Consider the following 22,056-nt stretch of genomic DNA (forward strand, 5'->3'; position numbering starts at 1 on the left):
GTATAGCATAGGGGAAAGAGGACAGCCTTGTCGGGTCCCCCTTTCTAGCGGGAATTGGTCAGAGAGCCAGCCGGAAATAGGTCTATACAATTCCGGGTATTTAGGGTCCTTACCAGGCTTAGGGATTACCACAATTTGGGCCTCTCTCATGGAGGGGGGTAAAATGCCCATATCAAATATGGATTTGTACAGGTCATAAAGTTTAGGGATTCGAATTTCAGAGTAGGTGGCATAGAATTCGAGTGGTAAGCCATCTGATCGTGGGGCCTTAGATGCAGCTAAGCAGGAGCCTCATAAATATCCTCCTTAGTGATAGGGGCTTCCAAAAGGTCAAGCTGATCTTTGGTCACACGCACATGATCTTTAATGGCATCCCAGTCTTAGTCCATAGGGATCAGTATTGAGTTGGTCCACCCTTTGCAGCTATATCAGCTTCAACTCTTCTGGGAAGGCTGTCCACAAAGGTTAGTAGTGTGGCTATGGGAATGTTTGACGATTCTTCCAGAAGCGCATTTTTGAAGTCAGGCACCGATGTTGGACGAGAAGGCCTGGCTTGCAGTCTCTGCTCTAATTCATCGGCTTGAGGTTAGGACTCTGTGCAGGCCAGTCAAGTTCCTCTACCCCAAACTCACTCATTCATGTCTTTCCTCTGGAAGAATGGTCAAAAAGTCCCATAGACACACTCCTAAACCTTGTGGACAGCCTTCCCAGAAGAGTTGAAGCTGTTATAGCTGCAAAGGGTGGGCCAACTCAATATTAAATCGTACAGACTAAGACCAGGATGCCATTAAAGTTCATGTACGTGTAAAGGCAGGCATCCCAATACTTTTGACAATATAGTGTATATCTATATGGACTTTGCACAATTCTTATGGACTTTATTTATTTTTTCAAGAGAATTATACATGTTGATTTCTTTGCACATAAACTGATTCATTAACTTTTTTCTGTTTTTGAATAATTATGTATTTGTGATTTTTGCACTACATGTTTGCACTGCTAGCATTTGTTTGCACACTGATAATTGTTAGTTTAGTAGGGGTAGGAGATTAATTGCGTATATTTTGCACTGCCCCTTTAAAACTAACAAACAAAATTCTAAAGCTGGCATTACACTAGTAGATTTTCAAATGAATATTTGTAGGAACATTCGTACAACTTGACAAATGTTGTTTGAAAGTGCTTCAAAATTGTATTTGCTTTTAACAATTGATTTTGGAGTGAATGTACTTCACAATACAACATTCATTGTTAGAAATTAATTTGTTTGAGAAAAAATGTTGTATCCTGCGCCTTCAAATTATCTTGCCACTGTGGTCAAAAACAAATGTTGATTTGACCCCACTAATGATTAGAAAATAGAACGTATGTGGTATGTTCCTAAGACAAAAAATTTTTGTACTGATTACCGCAGTTAACCCTCTGATCCTCCACTTTTCCAATTTTGCTTACTTCTCTTAATTACATAAAGCTTAATTCACTGTAATAAAAGTTTAATTCAGTAAAACGTAATTCCATGATGTGAATCTATCACGTTGTATAGGTGAACTATACTCTGCTTTGTTTTTTTCTGTGTCTAATAGCTTACTAGACTTGCCATAATTTTAATGGCTCCTTATTCATATCTAACCTGATGCTACTTCTGACACATTGGGAGTTATTTAGGAAAGGCAAACCCACTTTGCACTGCAGGTGCACTTGAAAGTGCAGTCGCTGTAAATCGGAGGGGTAGATCTGAAATGAGGGAAAGCTCTGCTGATTTTATCATCCAATCATGTGCAAGCTAATATGCTGTTTTTTAGTTTCCTTGCATGTCCCCCTCGGATCTACAGCGACTGCACTTCCAAGTGCACTTGTAGTGCAAAGTGGATTTGCCTTTTGTAAATAACCCCCATTGCCTCTAATAATTCAATATGTATATACAGGTATGTGCCATTCACTTTTATACTGTGTCTTTCCTTTTACTGTTTTCTTTTGTATCTTTGTATATTTTGAAATAGATTGAAAATAAAAACTAAAAAATTCTACTAATGTATAGCCAGTTTAGTTGTGGATGTGGTTTTTATTTAGAAAAAATCTTAAGCTGGCCATACACTGTTAGATGTTTATTATTCATCCTGCAGGCACGCTATACAGCACAGATGGACGAATCTGCAGTGCTGGATATTGTATGCTAATAGCTGGGAACTGGCATATGTTAAAATACTCAAACAGTGGTTGCATCTAAACTCACCGGCGACTTTATAAGGTATACCTGTTCAATTTCTCGGTAACACAAATTGCTAATCAGCCAATCACATGGCAATAACTCAATGCATTTATGCATCTAGACATGGTGAAGACGGCTTGCTAAAGTTCAAACCGAGCATCAGAATGGGGAAGAAGGGGGATTTAAGTGACTTTGAACATTGCATGGTTGTTGGTGGCAAATGGGCTGGTCTGAGTATTTAAAAAAACGCTGATCTACTGGGATTTTCACGCACAATCATCTCTAGGGTTTACAGATAATGGTCCAAAAAAGAGAAAATATCCAGTGAGCAGCCATTGTGTGGACAAAAATGCCTTCTTGATGTTAGAGGTCAGAGGAGAATGGGCAGACTGGTTCAAGATTAGGGATGGGCCGAACACCCCCCGGTTGGGTTCACACCAGAACATACCGAACAGGCAAAAAATTCGGCAGAACACACGAACACCGTTAAAGTCTATGGGACACGAACATGAATAATCAAAAGTGCTCATTTTAAAGGCTTATATGCAAGTTATTGTCATAAAAAGTGTTTGGGGACCCGGGTCCTGCCCCAGGGGACATGTATCAATGCAAAAAAAAAAGTTTTAAAAACGGTCGTTTTTTCGGGAGCAGTGATTTTAATAATGCTTAAAGTGAAACAATAAAAGTGAAATATTCCTTTAAATTTCGTACCTGGGGGGTGTCTATAGTATGCCTGTAAAGTGGCGCATTTTTCCTGTGTTTAGAACAGTCCCTGCACAAAATGACATATCTAAAGGAAAAAAAGTAATTTAAAACTACTGGCGGCTATAATGAATTGTCTATGGGAGAAATCAAAAGTGCTAATTTTAAAGGCTTGTATGCATGGTATTGTCATAAAAAGTGTTTGGGGACCTGGGTCCTGCCCCAGGGGACATGTATCAATGCAAAAAAAAGTTTTAAAAACGTGGCGCATTTTTCCAGTGTTTAGAACAGTCCCTGCACAAAATGACATATCTAAAGGAAAAAAGTAATTTAAAAGTACTAGTGGCTATAATGAATTGTCGGTCCTGGCAATACAGACAAAAGTCATTAAAAAAATGGCATGGGATCCCCCACAGTCCATTACCAGGCCCTTTGGGTCTGGTATGAATATTAAGGGGAACCCCAAACCAAAATTTTTAAAAACAATTGCGTGGGGGTCCCCCCAAATTCCATACCAGGCCCTTCTGGTCTGGCATGGATAATAAGGGGAACCGTTCACCAAATTTTCTTTTAAAAATGGCGTAGGGGACTCCCTCAAAATCCATACCAGACCTGGATTTTAAGGGGAACCCTACGCCAAAAGTTTTTAAAAAATGGCTTGGGGGTCCCCCCAAAAATTCATACCAGACCCTTATCTGAGCACGCAATCTCGCAACCTGGCAGGCTGCAGGAAAAGAGGTTAGACAAGAGAGCACCCCCCTCCTGAACCGTACCAGGCCACATGCCATCAACATGGGAAGGGTGCTTTAGGGTAGCCCCCCAAAGTACCTTGTCCCCATGTTGATGGGGACAAGGGCCTCATCCCCACAACCATTGCCCGGTGGTTGTGGGGGTCTGTGAGCAGGGGGCTTATCGGAATCTGGAAGCCCCCTCTAACATCTCCTAACTATCCCTTGTTGTCTTGGGCTGCTGCTTCCTCTCTGTCCTCCTGTAGCCTACCGTAAGCGTGAACTGGGAGACCCTGGAAGCCTAGAGGCTCTGATGAACACCTGCTGGCTCTTAAAATCCGCGCCCTGGGGAATCTTATGCTCTAGCTCCCAGTGGGATCCGTGTTGTTGCTCCAGCGGACCTGCCTTTCTGAACCACCCAGAGTTCCATCTGCAGCAGTCAGCCGTAGGGTCCACTACCTTAGCGGTACGTAAACAGGTGGCCCCATCCCCCTCTGACGCCCCGGGGAATTTTTTTCTTTGTCATCAGTTTTTTTCTTTTTCTTTTTTCTTTGTCATCACGCCCCGGGGAAGCCATTGGGAAGTTCCCATGCGCCGGGGGGGCGGGGTCACCCGTTACATCACCATGTGGCCCCGCCCTCAGTCATAAAAAGAACTGTCACCTGCGAGGACGCGTCATATGGCGGGTGCCTCCCATGGAGGCAGATTGGTGGCGGCGGAGTGAGAGAAGAAGATGAATGGACTTTGTGGGACATTTTTATTTTTTTATTTTTTAATAAAGGACTTGTCCCAAAGTGTGTCTTGTGGTTTTTAATTAAAAAAAAAAAAAAATGGGCAAGGGTTGTGAGGATGAGGCCCTTGTCCCCATCAACATGGGGACAAGGTGCTTTGGGGGGCTACCCCAAAGCACCCTTTCATGTTGAGGGCATGTGGCCTGGTATAGTTCAGGGGGGGGGCGCTCTCGTCCCCCCTCTTTTCCTGCGGCCTGCCAGGTTGCGTGCTCGGATAAGGGTCTGGTATGGATTTTTAGGGGGGCACCCATGCCATTATTTTTTACATTTTGGTGAGAGGTTCCCCTTAAAATCCATACCAGACCTGAAGGGCCTGGTATGGAATTTGGGGGACCCCCACGCAATTTTTTTTAAATTTTGGTTTATATTCATACCAGACCCAAAGGCCTGGTAATGGATTGTGGGGGATCCAATGCCTTTTTTTTCAATGACTTTTATCTGTATTGCCGGGACCGACAATTCATTATAGCCACTAGTACTTTTAAATTACTTTTTTTCCCTTTATAAATGTCATTTTGTGCAGAGACTGTTCTTTTTTTTTTTTTTTTTTAACACTTTATTTAAATTTTACATATTAAAATACACAAACACCCGACAAAAAAGGGAAAATACACTCTTACAAGTATACAAATCTCTATAAAACAATGATAGACCCCAATACTTTCCCAATCCTGCCCTCCATCCCAAACCCCCCCCCACTCCCCGCAGATCATTCCCTTCCGGAATAAACATGACGACTAAAAGTATATCTATACTTGTATTAATTCATAATGACTTCAGCAAATCTCTCTGATTTTTTAAAGGTTTCCTATCTGGCTCATCTGCCCCCTCTGTCTACTTGATCCCTTTCCAAGGGATTGGCTACCTCAGACTTCTCTAGGATATAAATTTCATTTACTCTTGAGTAGGGATGAGCCGAACACCCCCCTGTTTGGTTCGCACCAGAACATGCGAACAGGAAAAAAGTTCGTTCGAACATGCAAGTTATTTTCATAAAAAGTGTTTGGGGACCTGGGTCCTGCCCCAGGGGACATGGATCAATGCAAAAAAAAGTTTTAAAAACGGCCGTTTTTTCAGGAGCAGTGATTTTAATAATGCTTAAAGTCAAACAATAAAAGTGTAATATCCCTTTAAATTTCGTACCTGGGGGGTGTCTATAGTATGCCTGTAAAGGGGCGCATGTTTCCTGTGTTTAGAACAGTCTGACAGCAAAATGACATTTTGAAGGAAAAAACTCATTTAAAACTACCCGCGGCTATTGCATTGCCGACAATACACATAGAAGTTCATTGATAAAAACGGCATGGGAATTCCCCAAAGGGGAACCCCGAACCAAAATTAAAAAAAAAAAATGACGTGGGAGTCCTCCTAAATTCCATACCAGGCCCTTCAGGTCTGGTATGGATATTAAGGGGAACCCCGGCCAAAATTAAAAAAAAAAAATGACGTGGGGTTCCCCCTAAATTCCATACCAGACCCTTCAGGTCTGGTATGGATTTTAAGGGGAACCCCGCGCCAAAAAAAAAAAAAAAAACGGCGTGGGGTCCCCCCAAAAATCCATACCAGACCCTTATCCGAGCACGCAACCTGGCAGGCCGCAGGAAAAGAGGGGGGGACGAGAGTGCGGCCCCCCTCCCTCCTGAACCGTACCAGGCCACATGCCCTCAACATTGGGAGGGTGCTTTGGGGTAGCCCCCCAAAACACCTTGTCCCCATGTTGATGAGGACAAGGGCCTCATCCCCACAACCCTGGCCGGTGGTTGTGGGGGTCTGCGGGCGGGGGGCTTATCGGAATCTGGAAGCCCCCTTTAACAAGGTGACCCCCAGATCCCGGCCCCCCCCCCTGTGTGAAATGGTAAGGGGGTACATAAGTACCCCTACCATTTCACGAAAAAAGTGTCAAAAATGTTAAAAATGACAAGAGACAGTTTTTGACAATTCCTTTATTTAAATGCTTCTTCTTTCTTCTATCTTCCTTCATCTTCTGGTTCTTCTGGCTCTTCTGGTTCTTCTGGTTCTTCCTCCGGCGTTCTCGTCCAGCATCTCCTCCGCGACGTCTTCTGTCTTCTTCTCCTCGGGCCGCTCCGCACCCATGGCATGGGGGGGAGGCTCCCGCTCTTCTCTTCTTCTCTTCTTCTTTTCTTCTTTTCTTCTCTTCTTCTCTTCTTCATTTTCTTCTCCGGGCCGCTCCGAAATCCATGCTGGCATGGAGGGAGGCTCCCGCTGTGTGACGGCGCTCCTCGTCTGACAGTTCTTAAATAACGGGGGGGCGGGGCCACCCGGTGACCCCGCCCCCCTCTGACGCACGGTGACTTGACGGGACTTCCCTGTGGCATTCCCCGTGACGTCACAGGGAAGTCCCGTCAAGTCACCGTGCGTCAGAGGGGGACGGGGTCACCGGGTGGCCCCGCCCCCCGTTATTTAAGAACTGTCAGACGAGGAGCGCCGTCACACAGCGGGAGCCTCCCTCCATGCCAGCATGGATTGCGGAGCGGCCCGGAGAAGAAAATGAAGAAGAGAAGAAGAGAAGAAGAGAAGAAAAGAAGAAGAGAAGAAGAGAAGAAGAGAAGAGCGGGGGCCTCCCCCCCATGCCATGGGTGCGGAGCGGCCCGAGGAGAAGAAGATAGAAGACGCCGCGGAGGAGATGCTGGACGAGAACGCCGGAGGAAGAGCCAGAAGAGCCAGAAGAGCCAGAAGAGCCAGAAGAACCAGAAGAACCAGAAGATGAAGGAAGATAGAAGAAGCATTTAAATAAAGGAATTGTCAAAAACTGTCTCTTGTCATTTTTAACATTTTTGACACTTTTTTCGTGAAATGGTAGGGGTACTTATGTACCCCCTTACCATTTCACACAGGGGGGGGGCCGGGATCTGGGGGTCACCTTGTTAAAGGGGGCTTCCAGATTCCGATAAGCCCCCCGCCCGCAGACCCCCACAACCACCGGCCAGGGTTGTGGGGATGAGGCCCTTGTCCTCATCAACATGGGGACAAGGTGTTTTGGGGGGCTACCCCAAAGCACCCTCCCAATGTTGAGGGCATGTGGCCTGGTACGGTTCAGGAGGGAGGGGGGGCCGCACGCTCATCCCCCCCTCTTTTCCTGCGGCCTGCCAGGTTGCGTGCTCGGATAAGGGTCTGGTATGGATTTTTGGGGGGACCCCACGCCGTTTTTTTTTTTTTTTTTTTTGGCGCGGGGTTCCCCTTAAAATCCATACCAGACCTGAAGGGTCTGGTATGGAATTTAGGGGGAACCCCACGTCATTTTTTTTTTTTAATTTTGGCCGGGGTTCCCCTTAATATCCATACCAGACCTGAAGGGCCTGGTATGGAATTTAGGGGGACCCCCACATCATTTTTTTTTTTTAATTTTGGTTCGGGGTTCCCATTTGGGGAATTCCCATGCCGTTTTTATCAATGAACTTCTATGTGTATTGTCGGCAATGCAATAGCCGCGGGTAGTTTTAAATGAGTTTTTTCCTTCAAAATGTCATTTTGCTGTCAGACTGTTCTAAACACAGGAAACATGCGCCCCTTTACAGGCACACTATAGACACCCCCCAGGTACGAAATTTAAAGGGATATTACACTTTTATTGCTTGACTTTAAGCATTATTAAAATCACTGCTCCTGAAAAAACGGCCGTTTTTAAAACTTTTTTTTGCATTGATCCATGTCCCCTGGGGCAGGACCCAGGTCCCCAAACACTTTTTATGACAATAACTTGCATATAAGCCTTTAAAATTAGCACTTTTGATTTCTCCCATAGACTTTTAAAGGGTGTTCCGCGGCATTCGAATTTGCCGCGAACACCCCAAATTGTTCGCTGTTCGGTGAACTTGCGAACAGCCAATGTTCGAGTCGAACATGAGTTCGACTCGAACTCGAAGCTCATCCCTACTCTTGAGATCCAATCCCTAACCCTGGGCCCCTCCACTTCCTGCCATTTTTTTGGGATTACGCTCTTTGCTGAATTAAGAAACACGGGGATTAGGGAGGTTTTATACCGTCTATTTAGGCCCTCAGACCCATTGAACAGACAGACCCATGGATCGGGATAGCCTTACCCGTAATCACCTTGATTAGCTTGATCACCTCCTGCCAGAATATTTTGATTTTTGGGCAATCCCACCAAAGATGTGCCATTGTTCCCGGGGCCAAACACCCTCTCCAACAGTTAGGTGATTTGTCAGGTTGGAATTTGCTGATTTTAATAGGAGTCGCATACCACCTGGCCAGGCACTTATAATTAATCTCTGTCGTTTTCATGTCGACTGCTGTACTATGCGTTGCCCCCAGGATGCTCCCCACTGAACTTTTTTTACAAGTTACTCCCAATTCGTCTTCCCATTTTTTAATGAATGGCGGTACTTCCGGCTCTCCACTACTTGACAGAATTTTATATAATGCAGAAATGTTCCTCTTTGCTATACCCCTACAGAATAATTTCTCTATCGGTCGGTAATCTCCTTCCTCCCTTAAGGTACCAGGAATGCTTCTGACAAAATGCACGAGCTGACTGTACCGCCACCCATTAACCTTCATTAAATCCCTTTGTGTTAATAATTCCTGAAATGTGCGGATTTTCCCTCCATTAGTGATATCTTTTAATTGTGCTTCCCTATTCAAAATCCAGTTCCCTCCCACTTCCACCATCTCCGGGGGAAAATAAGTGTTGTCTTTTAAATAAATTAAGGGTGAATTATACTCCCATTTCCTAGTAAGATGGATCTGGTCCCAAATTTTAAATGTGTGGTGCGTTATAACATGTGTGTCTGGACCTAAATTCCTGTGATGAGGGGGATTCCAAAACAAGTGATTTAATCGTGCATTACTTAAACCCATTTCCAAATTGACCCATCTTTTATTAGTACTTCCTTTTGCCCAGTCTAATGCCCATGATAGAACGATCGCTTTATAATATTTTCTAAAGTCTGGAATAGCCAACCCTCCCTGTGCTTTTTCTCTTCTCAACACCGTGTACACTATCCTAGGTTTCTTATTATTCCAAACAAAACTACTTATTAATCCTATTAACGTTCTAAAATAAGTTTGAGGTAAGGGAATAGGGAGCATCTGCATCTTATAGAACACCTTAGGGGTTAGCACCATTTTAACTATGTTAATTCGCCCGATCCATGAGACTGGACGATGCGATATTCTTTTTATTTCTGATCTAATTTCGTCTAGTAAAGGAATAAAATTCAGCAGATATATCTTCCTGATGGATCATGCTAACTTAACCCCCAGGTACTTAATATTTTCTCTCCATGGGAAATTAAACACCTCTCTGAGTCTAACAACTTCCTGTTGATCAATATTAATCTTTAAGGCTTCAGATTTCTCGAGGTTGATTTTATAATTTGACAGCTCTCCAAATTGCTTCATTGTGGACAGCAAATTGGGTATCGTGATTCTGGGTTTGGTGATGTAGAGAAGAACATCGTCGGCAAAAGCAGACAGTTTGTGCTCCTCCTTTCCCACTATACAGCTGCTAATGTCTGGGTTTTTTCGGATCATAGCTAATAAGGGCTCTAAAGTCAGAACGAATAGAAGCGGGACAGCGGGCGTCCTTGCCTAGTCCCGTTTTCCATGGCGAACTGTGCTAAGGCTAAATTATTGACCTTCACAAATGCTGTTGGTTGATTGTATAATATTTTAATCCATTTTAGCATTGTAGGCCCAACTCCCATTGCTTCAAGCGTTTTGAACATGAATCCCCAGTCTACTCTGTCGAATGCCTTCTCGGCATTTATTGACAGAAATAGACCTGGGGATCCGCTTGATTTAATAGCCTCCAATATGAGAAGAGACCGCACCCCATTATCTCTGCCTTCTCTCCCAGGGATAAATCCCACTTGGTCCGGATGGACCAACATTTTTTCCTTAAGCCGGAGCGCCAACACCTTGGCATATAGTTTAATGTCGGCGTTTAAAAGCGCAATCGGCCTGTAGCTAGAGCATAGGGTGCGGTCCTTGCCCTCTTTAAGAATTAGCGTCACTGATGCAGTCAGCGCTCCCTTGCACAATTCTCCTTGCTTCCCCAGCCCATTCCAGACCTGGCAAAGCCTTGGAACCAAGGAGTCTTTAAATTTTTTTATAGAAGCTGGTTGTGAAGCCATCCGGTCCAGGGCTTTTCCCCGGGGGAGATGATCTCAGGGCCAGGCATATCTCTTCTTCAGTTATCAGTCTCTCTAATTCTGTTATGTCATTTTCAGACAAAATGGGAAGTCCCGCCCCTTTCAGGAAATCTCTCACCCTCTCCTCCTTATTTCCACCACTAATTTCCCTCTGCCCAACCGAGTAGAGGGATGAGAAATACTGCCTGAATTCTTCTCCTATCTCTTTGGATGTGTGCCTCATTTCCCCATTTTTATTTTTGATCTTATCTATGAAATCCGCATCCTGTTTTTTCCTTACAATTGCTGCCAGGTGTTTACCCACCTTATTTCCCCCTGGTAGCTATCTTTTAGATGTTTATTCATAATCTTAAATGACTAATTTTCCAATAAGTCTTTTAATTCTTCTCTTTTAATTATCAGTTGCTGTAACACGGGCCTATCATTTCCCATAGAGGCTTTATGAAGTTGTTCTAGTTGATGGTCAATTAGTTTTTCGTTTAAACGCCAAGTGTATGGAACCCTATGGAGCCCTTTTATCTTCACCTTCATCGTGACAGGGGCATGATCTGACAATGTCATGATTTCTATCTTCGACTCCTCAATAGAGTCCCATAAACCATGATCTGCCATCAAGTAATCCAGCCTTGAATATGTCCCGTGCACCGGCGAGAAAAAAGAATAATCCCTCTGCTTCGGATGCTGTACCCTCCATACATCCATCAATTGGCAATCATGAAACTTTCTCCCTATGCTCGTTAAGAGGTTTTTACTTACCTCCCGTGCACTAGATGACCTATCCAAGGCTGGAGCTAAGCAGAAATTCAAATTTCCTGCTAGTATCACTTCCCCCTCTTTGAATTCCATCAATCTATTCAGGGTCTGGGAGAGGTATTTAATCGGATCTCTGTTCAGACAGTAGACATTGGCCAGAGTGTAGATCCTTTCCCCCAATTCTACCTTTAAAAATAGGAAACGGCCCTCCGGATCCACCCTCCTCTCTAACAGTACGTATTTAGTCCGATTCGAGAATCCGGCGATTACCACTCCCTTCGCCCGTTTGATGGGTGAATCGCAGTAGATCCAACTCGGAAAATTTCTTGAGTCTAGCCTAATGCCCCCCTCCAACACCAAGTGAGTCTCCTGCAGAAAAACTATATCTGCACCATAGAGCTGCAACTCTTTAAGCACTTTGAGCCTCTTGCCGGGAGAATTTAACCCTTTTATGTTATATTACAAGCATTTAACTTCCATCCAACCTGATTATTAATGCGTCTCTTATTTCAAGCACATTCGCCTCTACCTTACCCACTGTTTGAAAAAAGAAAAGAAAAAAAGGAAAGAAAGAAAAAATCTGCGGGAACTCCCTTCCCCCTCCTCCCCCTCTCCCCCGCCACCCCCCCTTCCCCTCCACCCCCAAACCCCCCCCGCCAGTACCTGACCTCGGGCCACAGCGTCCAGGTTGCCACCATCTCAATCTGCGTCCCCCCATGCAGTGGAGTGAGGCTCCCACAGTGGGCCGCGGTGGTCTCCCCCCTCAGACAGGGAGAGGGGGAGGAAGAGTGCGGAGGTCGCCATACCATTCCATCCTCCTCCACCCCACTCCCCCCCCCCCCCCCAGCCTTTGGATTTTTCTCTTTTTTTTTTTTTTCCTTCCTAAGCCATCCCTCTGATTATAGGATCCCCACTCCTAGGATAGTTGGTACTGTAATATTTAAATTTCTACAGAAGTCTTGTAAGTCATCCACTTGATTCAGTCTGAAATTTCTACCCTCTTTTGTCACATTAATGCCAAAGGAAAACCCCAGCTATACTTTAAATTGGCCCCCCTCAGTGAGTCCAACAAAGGTCTAAATTGTCGTCTCCTAGATAGGGTTCTGGTCAATAGATCGGAAAATATTTGAATTTCACCTTAGTTATACTTCACAGGTTGGGCTCCTCTTAATTTGCTCCAAATCTTTGCCTTGTCCTCATACTGGTGAAACCTTACAATAACGTCTCTGGGTGCATCCTCCCTGACGCTTGGGGGTTTTCTTATCCTGTGGACTCGATCGATTTTTAATTCTTCCTCTAGACTTTTTCCCAGGAGTGGATTGAAAATTTCTTTCATCTTGAGGAACAAATCCTCTCCTCTCTGTTCTGGAATGGATCTAAACCTTAAGGTTTGCCTCCTGCTTTGATTTTCCTGTTCCTCCAATTTAAAGAGCATCTCCCGCTGATCTGACTGTAGTTTTTTAACTTGATTTTTTAAAGCTGTAATCTCAAGCGCTTGTTGTTCTGATGCCTCCTCAACTGCTTCTACTCGCTTCAAGAGATGCCCCATATCTGTCCTTGCATTGAGAATTTCAGCTTTAATTGAAATCTCTAGTTTGGAAAACATGTCCTGCATCTCTGTTTTTGTTGGAAGTGCATCCGTATTTATTTCCATGCTGAGGTCTAGATCCGCTTCTGGGAGAATCCCCCCTCTGGGGGTCCCCCCTTGGCCTCCTTTGTGTTTTGCTAGGTCTTTCTTCTTATCTTTCACACTTTGTTGCCTATTATCCATAATCAGACTTATAGGTTGCGCTTCTTTTAAACATTTTTGGATGGAGCTTGAATTCAAGCTTTCTCTGGGCTTTTTAGATTCAGCTGCTTTATGCGAGCGACCTTTCATGTTCTTCACCCCCCAGCTCTGAACCGCTTCCTTACAGAACCTTTAAACTAGCGCATTACTCTCACTACAGCACGTACCATCAGCATTCGCTCAGTTTAAATTGTTTATTCAGTTCTACTGAGCCACCATACTATTCTACAGTACCTCAGTAACTTTCTTCACTTGATGGTTTAAAAAAATACACTGAGAGACATAGGTGAGTCCAGCACAAAAAGAATAAAATTCAGCGACAGCTGATCCTACCTGGAGCCATCAAATTTCAGGAAAAAATCAAGCAGCATACACGGTCCTGTCTCGTGAACAGCAGGGGGTGTAGAAGAGTTTTCAAGGGATGGCCTGGAATTCAGGTGACTTTCGAGATGGGTCACAGCTCATACATTATAGTGGGAGCAGCAATGAGTAGCAGACTCTCTTTCCGGCCACGGCTGTGAGGGGGGGAGATCCCGGTCAGTGAGCAGAGCCAGGGAGCCGGGTGCCAGGAGGACGTGTCAGCGGGCTGTGAGCTCCTACAGGACGAACCAGGAGCTGTCAGCCAGCCTCGCTCCTGTAGTATCTGTGGCCGGTTACGCTCACCGTTTCCTCTTCTGGAGCGGCACCTCCCGCTGTGTCGAGGCGGAAGATTAACGGGTCCACATCAAATTTCTGATAATTTTATGGAGAACACAAAGTTATATTATACTAATATAACCATGACAATGGTGCAGCAGAAAACAGCACAGTGAGGAAGGTTTGTGGTCCAGCATGATAGGACAGTCAAAATTTAAAGCGGCGCCCCCCCCCCCCACAGTTGCGGAATGCCGGCCGCCCGCATACCTGAAGCAGTGCGGCTGCTTTATGGGGGCGCTAGACTAATTTGCCTCTCAGCCCAGTCCGCCCCATAAGACTGGCGCTACACTAGCAGTGTAGCGCAAACCGGCGGGGACTCTTTCCATGCTGCCCCCCTGCAAAGTGCTGCCCTAGGCCTGGGCCTTGTCGGCCTAGGCCAGGATACAGCGTTGGGCAGGACCTGGGTCCCCAAACACTTTTTATGACGATAACTTGCATATAAGCCTTTAAAATTAAGACTTTTGATTTTTCATGTTAATGTCCCATAGACTTTAACGGTGTTCTGAATTTTCCCCAAACACCACACATTGTTCGGTGTTCGCAGAACATTCGAACAACCAAAGTTCGGCCTGAACTTATGCTTGGGCCGAACTGTTCGCCCAATCCTATTCAAGATGATAGAAAGGCAACGGTAACTCAAATAACCACTCGGTACATCCAAGGTATGCAGAATTCCATCCCTGAAAGCACAACACATCGAACCTTGAAGCCGATGAGCTAAAGCAGCAGAAGACCACACTGGGTGTTACTCCTGTCAACTAAGAACAGGAAACTGAAGCTACAATTCGCACAGGCTCACCAAAATTGGACAATAGAAGACTGGAAAAACGTTGCCTGGTCTGATGAGTCACGATTTGAGCTGCGACATTCAGATGGTAGAGTCAGAATTTGGCGTAAAACAACAGGAAAGCATGGATCCATCCTGCCTTGTATTAACAGTTCAGGCTGGGGGTGGTGGTGTAAAGGTGTGGGGGATATTTTCTTGGCACACTTTTTGGGTCTCTTAGTACCAATTGAGAATCAATTGAGTATTGTTGCTGACCATGTCCATCTCTTTATGACTACAGTGTTCCCATCTTCTGATGGCTACTTCCAGCAGGATAATGCACCATGTCACAAAGCTAAAATCATCTCACCACTGGTTTCTTGAACATGACAATGAGGTCACTATACTCCAATGGCCTCCACATTCACCAGATCTCAATCCAATAGAGCACCTTTGGGATGTGGTGTTTCTCATCATGGATGTGCAGCTGACAAATCTGCAGCAACTGCATGATGCTATCATGTCACTATAGAAGTCAAGCAAAGGGCCGCAATTTGGAGCCCACTGCACTAAACCCCCATGCCAGTGTGCTACAGGACACCCAACTTCTAGTGATACTGTGCAACAACTACCCCAGTGCTGAAAAGTTTACAATAAGTGGAATTATCATGTAAATAGAATGTAAAATGTATACTCTTTCATTTAAAAATATTTAACATTTTTGCATTTGTTTTTTAATCAGGTGAATTTGAAATACTAAGGGAAGGGAAAGAGGTTGTATATGGGGAACCAACTATGGTATTGCATTGATAGTAAAGACTTTATTGAATACAAAATTGACCAAAACATAAGCAGGTACAATGTTCAGCCCCTCCGAACACCAGTTTAAAATTGGTTTAAAAGGACAATGTTGTCACACAAAATCAAAGCAGCAGGGTGTCACTCGCACACACAAGCTTACCCCCCAAAAAATCTATGGACCTCCTAGTATCTGAGCCTTAGAGGTCTAGGTAGGGGGTCATAAGGTGCTGAGCAATACTTGCCCCATAGAGGTACTGAGCAACTAGCTGTGCTGACAATGTAGTCAGTGTCAGGTCACATATGCACACCATTGGAGTAGGAGTGCACCGCTAAGGTAGTGGACCCTACGGCTGACTGCTGCGGATGGAACTCTGGGTGGTTCAGGAAGGCAGGTCCATTGGAGCACCAACACGGATCCCACTGGGAGCTAGAGCATAGGATTCCCCAGGGCGCGGAGTATAAGAGCCAGCAGGTGTTCACCAGAGCCTCTAGTGGTGAGGATGGACTGCGCTGCAACTGACTCCAGGTCGCGGCCTCCAGGGTCTCCCAGCTTACGCTAACGGTAGGCTACAGAAGGACAGAGAGGAAGCAGCAGCCCATGGGATGATTAAGTCAATATGACGAAACATGTCGGGGTGTGGCTGTACGGCAATCACGTGTAATGTTTGACGCTGCACACTGCACTAGGAAGTAGACGCTCGATCGAGCCTGAGGAGCTGGTGAGAGTTGATCTGTATCTGCATACCTCGGGTCCGCTGTGACCACCATATATCCCTGTTATCACAAGTTTGAAGGAATGCTGTTTCCACTTTTGGCTTTTTATACTTTTGCTTAATGTAAGTTTAATGAGTGAAGATGTTGTAGTGTTTTAAATTAAACTGGTTCTACGTTATCACACTGTCTGGAGCACTTTATTATTATTTTTATATTGAGAGAATCCGATTGATGCTCACGGCTGGAGTCTGGAGTTCACTTAACCCCTTGTGTGTGTGGGTAAATGTGCTATTGCCAAACACAAGAGTGTAAGGCATTTGGAGCTGAAGGGAGCGGAATCACTGTTACATAGTGGTGTGGTGGAAGTTTTAAGAAGACATCATACAGTGTTTTATAAATTGAAAACTTTGGACGTTTTATTTTTAGATCATTTGTCTTTTTATTTGTTCACATTCATCACAGGGTGATTTACATCTTCTGTTGCATATTTAGCAATTGATATTTTCATTTTATTATTTTCAGCGCCACTATTTTAATCTCACTTATGGTTAGAGGTTTAAATGTTATTCAGTATACTGATATACAGTGCAGTGAACCACAGTTTTATATAAAGAACCTTTATAAAAGCTTCCCTGGACATTCGCGTGATCTGCTCTTCTTTTGAGATCCCCGCTGACATCAGCCCGCTCAGAGTACTGCAGAGGGAGGGGCAGCAGATGTCAGCGAGGAGTAGAGGAGGAAAGAGAAGAGCCGAGATCCCCGCTGACGGCAGCCGGCTCCATGCACAGAAGAGGAAGGGGCAGCAGACGTCTGCCAGGAGGAGAGAAGAGGACCTCCAGCGGGTCAGCGGTGGGTGTAAACATGGGAGTTTTAATACAGTAACAAACAGAGACACTGCACCAGTTCTACAAAAGGGATTACAGGATTTTTAATGAAATTTACTAGGGCTTATTTTCAGGGGAAGGGCTTATACTGCAGCCCACCCTGATAATCAGACTAGGTCTTACTATCAGGGTAGGGCAGTGGTTCTCAACCTGGGGGTCGGGACCCCCTCAGGGGTCGAATGAAGATTTGCCAGGGGTCACCAAATCCTGGGCTGTTCCTAAAGCCCGCACCGCTCTCTCTGCCTTTTTGCGGCCACCCACTGGAGCCCGCGGCCACCCACTAAGCCCGCGGATGCCCACTCAGCCTCCTCGCAGCCGCCCATTCAGTTCACAGCATAGGTGGGGGGAAGAAACTAGAGGTCAGCTTATCTCCTGATTTCGGCATAGGTGTCACTGCTGTGAGACACCACAAAGTCTGAGACACAGTGAAGCCAGGGACACAGTGAGTAAGACTACCTGTGATTATAGTTGCCATTAATAGTCCCCGCTACAGTTCTCAGATCAGCAGATAACCTTGATCAAGAGCACCTTTGTTGGCTGATAAGAACTCCCCCCAGCATTGCCACTCATCCCACCCCCCACCGCACCAAGGAGTAAGAGAAGGAATAAAAATAGAGAATACGTGAAAGGTAGAGGAAAAGAGGTGGAGGAGCAAAGAAAAAGGGAGAGAAAGAATAAGAGAAAGAACAAGAAAGATGGCTAGAGAGAGGGATGGGGAAAAAAACCAAGAAATTAGGATTTTAATACTGTACGAGTGGAAGGGACTCAGGGAGAGCTAAATGTCCGTGGGTCAGGGTCGCAAATTACTTGTCTTGCCTTGAGTGCTCACAACCTATGCTACAAAAATAATTTTACTGTTAGGGGTCCCCACAACTTGGGAAATTTTATCAAGGGGTCACGGCACTAGAAAGGTTGAGAACCACTGGGGTAGGGCTTATTTTCAGGGAAACACAGTATATGTGTACCAGAGTGCAGACTGCACTTTCTGTGTGTACAGAAAATCAGTGATCAATTGAAATGAAAAAAATCATTGATCCAAGACTCTGACCAGGAAGGTTGGGAGGTTTCTTTAGTTCAAAGTGTTCCTATCCTTTAAAATTATACCATAGCCTGTCAGACACAATAAAAAGACAAGTGATGCAGACCTTGGAAGGGTTTACCTTAAAATTCTACCTAAACAACCTTTTGGTTTAGGAATCTATTTGATCAGTGAATCTCAATTGATTGTCCATACTAGTGTTTCTCAAATGGGGTGCCATGATGGATTCCCCCCTGGGGTGCCACGAGCATAGGACCCATTTTGGCCTTGATCAGTGTCACGAGTTGCCATGGTGTGGGTGGGTCATCCACTAGTATTATAACAACTAGTGATGCACTAGGGCAATATGGATAGGGTAATTCATTGTTATGATGTTGGCAGCTAGCTGGCCTACACCATGGAAGCTCAGGATGCTGGCATGCAGGGCCACCGTCAGCATTCAGGAGAGGATGGACAACTGGCTCCAGAAGACGCGCTCCACCTCCCACCTTTAGCTGCACTAATGTAGCCAATTATTAGGATCAAGTTTCTCATCGATAAGTAACATTTACTTATTTTACATTTTAGACTGGGGTACATCAGGATTTTTTTCATATTTAAAAAAATGCTTTGACTTAAAAGAGAGGTATGGCCAAAGCTTTTTTGGCCATACTTCTCCTGTGGGTCACAGGAGTGCACTTGCTTTTGTTTTCATGTGACCCAGAGTCAGCTGATAGCGGGCTATTGCCCACTATCACCTGACTTGGCAGAGCAGCTGTCGGGATCCACCCAGCTGCCTGATGGACAGTTGGCTCCATCTTTTAGCACGCAGTTGAGAGCCAGAGCCAGCGGTGCTCACCACCTATCCTATCCGGTTCCCCAGCAAGAGCTGAAGGAGCAGAGCTGAGAGTGGTGACTTACAGTCACTGCTCTCCAATCTGAGCAAACCAAGAACCGAGCGATCAGTGGTCATGTGATTACTCAGTTCCCAGTCTTGGAACAAGTTCTCAGCCGTGGGACAGCTGAATCATCATACTGATGCTGCATCATAGAGATGAGTATGGCTGTTCATTTTTTTACATACACCAAACATCTTCTTTAAAAAAAGGTTAAGAAAGGTCTATACCAATCACTTGAATTGTTGATTACAGCACGTTATATTTACTTACAACAAATGCTTAAGGGTGTGGTGACAAGTGACATTCCCAAAATATAATACTAGAATGAAAACATAGATTTCAACACAAGACAGCATGACTTGTTTTATGGAAAACAATTGCAGATTTATTGCTCTTACTCAAATTGCTTTCAAGTTTAACTGGCCAATAATAAACTATTGTATGCAATGCAGTTTTGTTGTACAAACAGTGACCCAGATCAATGAGCTGACTATACTATAGTAGAATCTGGTTTGCTTGCCACAGTTTATTTGGTAAGTTTTATAAATATTATGGAAAAACATAAATTATTATTATAATGATTATAATGAAGTGTGAGAGAGCTCAGAAAAATGAAATGAATCACACAGAAAAACATAGAGCTCAATTAATGGCTCACATTTTTTTTCTCTTTATATTCCTATACCATACAAATTCTCACTTTGAAATGCCCAGAACACTTTTTTCTCCTAATGTACGTCTTTCTTCCTACTCCAGTGCTCTATGCTGCCACAGGTGGTCACTCCCCTCAACACATGCTGACTTGTAATTAGGAAGAGAAGGGGCGTGTCTCCCCAGAAGTGAGGGGGTGTGTCTGACCAGGGCTGCGGATTAACCACTTGAAGACCAGGTATTTTCTGGCAGTTTTTGTTTCCATGCAAAAATCAGTCCTTTTTTTTTTTTTTGCTAGAAATTACTTAGAACCCAAACATATATATATTTTTTTTTAAAGCAGAGGCCTTAGAGAATAGATTGGGGGTTTTGCAACTTTTTATGCCACGTGGTATTTGCACAGCTGTTTTTTAAATGCAATTTTTTAGGAAAAAATACACTTTTTTTATTTTATTGCAAAAAAAAAAAACCCCAATTTTTTTTTGTAAAATTTAAAAGATTAAGTCATGCTGCACACGCCTGCACAACAGCCACAACTGACGTAAATTTTATTGTCCATAGGTGACACTTTAAAAGCCTTTACAGGTTACTACTTTATATCTACAGAGGAAGTCTAGTGATTTACTACCCATGATCTGACGTTCGCGGCAATACCTTACATGTGTGGGACGATCGATGTGTGCGTGCGTGCGGGACCAATGTATGTGTATGCCTTTGCGAGCTAGCATGGGAAGATGGGGGCACTTGAATTTTTTTTATTATTATTATTTTTATTTATTTTTTATTTTTACACTGTTGCTTTAATTTTTTTTACCACTTTTATTGCTGTCACAAGGAATGTAAACATCCTTATGACAGCAATAGGCAGTGACAGATACTCTTTATGGAGGGATCTGGGGTCAATAGGACACCAAATCCCTCCTTTGACTTGAAAGCATTTAAAATGTCAAGATCGGCATTTCTTGAATAAATTTGATTTTCAAAAAATGGTGCCATTGATATCCAGTTAAACTGGGAGTGATGTCATGTCATCGCTTCGGGTTACCATAGACGGGAGAGCCCGAAAGTGCCATGAAAGGTCGGCGGGAGGGAGTTAGCTGCTCCAGTTGCTATTACAAGAGAGCCAGCCATCAGCTCTAAAATTGCAGCTGCGGGCATCACCCGGTACAACCACGTTAAGTCAAATGACATACTAGGTATGCGATTTGGCGACAAGAGCGCATTGGGCAGCCTGGTCAAACTCTGGTGCCTACTGGACAATCTAATCTCATTTAGATCCATTGCAGAACTGCATACTGCAAGAAAGGGGACGTAAGACTGTGAAATGTGGGTTGTTATTACAGTGTCTAACTGAAACTTTTTTTATGACTTCAGTTGGGCTTTAATGTTTGTAGTCATTTTTCCTCACATCCTTGAAGGCCATTACAAAATATTTGTCTAGAGTTGGGCATCAAGGCCCATTCAAACCATCACACTGTTGTTACACAAGGCACAGTAACACATGCTTGTTGGTATGATGCAGTGCCATTCATTCTGAATGGGGCCCCGATGCATCTTGCCAACAGATGTGACTTGGATTTTGGTTTGCACCTTTTTTAGTGCAATAAGCAGCCTATCTGCTAACCTATATGTGCCAACACATCGCAGTGGTCTGAATTGGCCCTTGAAGAGGAACCCCATCCTCCCCTAACAAAATACAGCTGTTGTGCCCTTTGTTTTTGTTTCTGTGCTCGATAAATATACTCACAAGCCCAGTGGTACCAGCTTTGTTGTCTTCTACTGCAATGTTCTCTTTCTGCAGGTCTTGCCCTCTTTTGATAATGTGGTGACTGATGCATCTTTTTGGAACTGTGTGGATGCCTTCAGCCTTCTGGGATATGTGAAGTCAGTATTCCAGGAGGCTGCAGGAGAGACTAATACCTCTTGTCTGGGTGAGCACGGGGGGGGGGGGGGGGGGGGGGGGGGGATACGATCAACTATGAGTGAGAAAAAAAGTAAAGGATAAGGAGGAGGATGGTGGACTTTTAAGGTATGCAGACATTAAAAACAAGTGCCGGCCGGCAACACAGGAGCCCGTCCTCCTCACATAGAGCGCGGCGACGTCTGCCGGCCAGCACTTGTAAAAATAAGTTCCAGCAGACGTCGCCGCGCTGTATGTGAGGAGGATGGGCTCCTGTGTTGCCGGCCGGCACTTGTTTTTAATGCGAAGTTATATTTATTCATGTAAGTGCAATATTTTTTTTCTCTAATAAACCTGGTAGACTGTATTACACTATGGTCAGTTTCTCTTTCCATTGAGCTTATCTGGAGTACATCCCTGTTATGGCCACGACCCAGTGAGACGCTCAAGTGGTTGCTAATACTATATCTGGTACCAGGTCTCCTGTGTGTTCAGTAGCCGTTCCTGCAGTCAAGGACACGGCTGGGTTACAGATGATCGCTTTATATTGCCTACTATCTGGTAAGCAGGCAATTTATATAGTGTTGGGCACTTTCTTCATTATGTGTGAACTCACTGTGG

Source organism: Aquarana catesbeiana, linkage group LG07 (assembly GCF_042186555.1).
Source record: "Aquarana catesbeiana isolate 2022-GZ linkage group LG07, ASM4218655v1, whole genome shotgun sequence".
Taxonomy (NCBI): domain Eukaryota; kingdom Metazoa; phylum Chordata; class Amphibia; order Anura; family Ranidae; genus Aquarana; species Aquarana catesbeiana.